At 45.5% G+C, this 2,890-nt stretch overlaps 1 protein-coding gene and 1 long non-coding RNA gene across 3 annotated transcripts in view; one reads left to right on the top strand and one right to left on the bottom strand.

The window, feature by feature from the left end:
• Positions 1–99, top strand: part of LOC143518768 (uncharacterized) — a 5,110-nt gene extending 5,011 nt beyond the window's left edge. Inside the window, exon 4 of one of the 2 annotated variants that reach the window (XM_077011523.1) lies at positions 1–99. This exon is cut by the window's left edge and continues 918 nt beyond it. The gene's annotated coding sequence lies outside the window, so the exon portion shown is untranslated. The other variant, XM_077011525.1, reaches the window with a different exon arrangement.
• Positions 100–106: 7 nt separating this feature from the next.
• LOC143518770 (uncharacterized) lies at positions 107–1,515 on the bottom strand. Its single transcript, XR_013132273.1, has 3 exons — positions 1,403–1,515; positions 1,140–1,292; positions 107–982 (listed from the first exon to the last, which is right to left on the bottom strand). It is a non-coding gene; the product is annotated as an uncharacterized LOC143518770 (long non-coding RNA).
• Positions 1,516–2,890: the final 1,375 nt, after the last annotated feature.

The raw sequence follows: 2,890 nt of genomic DNA, 5'->3' as shown, positions 1-2,890 counted from the left end.
AACATGTGAAAAAGATTGCAATTTCTGTATAGAACATGTTAACATTTCAATGACAGATATTTTGTCATATATGTGTGGAAGTAAAATAAATCTGTCTTCTCACAAATTTGTCTCTGTACATCTGCATCCATACAAACCCGCTCCACAAAAAAATCCTCCTGAGCCCACACCACAATCACACCAGTGAAGCCCGCTGATTAGTAACTGACCTTGAATCTGCCAGTAATACGCATGTCTTTTTTTTTAGTTTTGAACATCCATACTCCATATACAGATACTTACAGTCAATGTAATTCTTCACATCTTTAATGTCGACCAAGCCAAACTGGGGGTATTCAGTGGGGTCAAATACGACACCATCATGGGATGCACCAAGCCAGGGAGCATCTGGGTAGATGATGAGGCCACATGGTGTGTGATTTACACCGAGTATCCTGCAATACTCAGATGCTGCTGCGGACTCGATCTCTAGACCTCTCTTCATTTCTGCCATCTGTCTGGTACCTCTGATGATGCGTTCAGAAAGGGACTCTGCAGAGCTATGCCCTCTGACATGGCACACCTCACGAAAACGTGACGCTGTTACTCTAGGCTTGCGGAGCAGATGCCAGTCAGCACAAGAACTCTGCTCCCGAGTTGACATCTCAATTTTGTGAGCCATATCAAGTGACATCTCCAAAGACTTCAGGTGAAAAAGTTCCTGTTCAGTGCACACAAAAGCACAGGTGGGTGCATCAAGGTGGTGGTCTTTTAGAGGAAGAAGTGGGGTTGATGGCACATCAGGGTGGAGAGTGATGTGTCGTGATGGTAAAACAGGCTGCTGATATGACAGTACACTGCCTTCCTGCACCATACCAAATGCACACTGCACAGCTGGCTTGTGGGGTGCCATGCCCATAGTGGTCACCACCGGTTTGTCTTCAAGGCTGAATTTTTCATAGGCCTCTGTCGGTAAAGGGCCCACCATGCCCCATGACTACTCCTACAAATTCAAGTACAGACAATACCCCAAACTATAATTTAAATATTCTAATTTAATATTAAACTAAACGCTTAAAGTTCATTGTAACTATCCATTTGTGATAGAGCAGCTAAACTGCACAATTGCATGTCTAATTAGAAGTAATTAAGCACCTTACCTAAATCCACCTTGAGATGTTCAATTTGGCACAGGTTTTGTGATCACCATGTTGTTGATTGGTCCTGGAAAACACCGCCATTGTGAGTGTAATGGAAAACCGGAAACGCTAAACCGGAAACACTGGAGCAGCATTAGGGTGCTCAACAGACATCTGGGGACAGAGGAGACCAGTTTCTCAAGTTTAGAAATAGTAATGCTCTCGCATTCATGTCTAATACAGGCCTCTAACTGTTCAATCGTCTTGGGCCTTCTTTGTCGCACCTTCCTCTTTATGATGTGTCAAATGTTCTCTGTATGTGAAAGACCTGGACTGCAGGCTGGCCATTTCAGTACCGGGATCCTTCTCCTACGTAGCCATGATGTTGTGATTGCTGCAGAAAAATTCCTAGCATCAAGAGCAGAAAGTATATGTTGTGAATGCAAAACAGAAAAAAATATATCAAAAACACATTTTTAAAATATAATTGGTTACTTGAAACTTATTTTCGTTTGCATTTTGACAAGTTTTTGGTTCCATTGTTTTTGTTTTTTTGGATTTTCCCAGTAAGGTCTTTTGCTTCTGGAATCTCTCTTTGCTTCTGCTTCGTTTTTTGCTTCTGAGTTTTGGAACACATTTCACGTGTGGGAGGGGCTTAGATGAAGGCGATCCTCTGCAATCTCCATTGGTCACTGATTCCAGACTGACACAGAGCTCTGAAACCGCATCTGGGACCAAGCCACGCCCACCCCACCAGCTTCCCAGCATTTTCAAACATGGCGGAATGCGAGGGTTCTGTTTCACAGCAGCAGGTAAACTGAGTTTTACCATTAAAGTTTATACAAAGGTTATAATTAATTGCTAAATGGTCTGTAGATATTGCAAATACTCATATTTCTTCCACACGTTAGTGTTTTCTCTCCATCCAGTTCACTGAAATTTAGCTGTTAATTTAGCAGTTATTACCATTTAGCATTACCATTCATGCTGCACTTCATCAATCTTTATAATCTTTAACTCATTAATTGCATGTTAAGTAGCACTCTTGTGGGTGGGGGGAGATGCGGGGACATCTCTGCTAATTTAATATTTCATTAACATAGTAGCTGCACATAATAACAAACTTTCATCAGACTTTTCAGTAGCCTTTGGTGCTTTCGGGATTCTTGGCTGTGTTGGTCGTCCATGCAGGTTTACGTACGCTGATGCTGTTATGATGTTTCTCCCCTTTATAAGCTCTTCCTCTGCTGTGGTCCCTGCCCCCTACTGACGGCTGAACCGGAGCAGCAGCCTTCGTAAACACAGCCAGTGCCCACTGCTGAGGTGAGCAGCCCAGCCCCAGCTCTGGGGTTTTTGTTGTAGATTCAGTGAAAATGTCTAAGGTGCTTCTGCCCAAAGAGCAGCGTCAGTGTGTTAGCCGGGCTCTCTTCACCAGAGACCAGTCTGGGAGGCTGGCGCTGATGAAGAACCTGCACCTGTGCTGGTCGCCTCCCGGACCCCGGCTGGTGTACACGCAGTCTCCATCATGGCCAGACACCTTCTCCCACAGCAGGCTGTTCCTGTGGATGCCCTGCCGCATGTGGGCGTTCAAGCTGCTGTGCGTGCATCCCGAGCGGGATGTACAAGACCATCCGGGGGGTCTTGAACTTCAGCGGCCGGTACTTCATGGCCAACGAGTACCTAGGGTGCCGCCGCTGTAAGAAGAAGGTGGCGGGATGGTCGCAGGACATCCTGGATCAGCTGGACCCAGTCCAGCGGGAGAAGTTCCCAGC

Source organism: Brachyhypopomus gauderio, chromosome 7 (assembly GCF_052324685.1).
Source record: "Brachyhypopomus gauderio isolate BG-103 chromosome 7, BGAUD_0.2, whole genome shotgun sequence".
Classification (NCBI taxonomy): domain Eukaryota; kingdom Metazoa; phylum Chordata; class Actinopteri; order Gymnotiformes; family Hypopomidae; genus Brachyhypopomus; species Brachyhypopomus gauderio.
The sequence above is the reverse complement of the archived record's forward strand: the minus strand, read 5'-3'. Positions and strand labels throughout refer to the sequence as shown.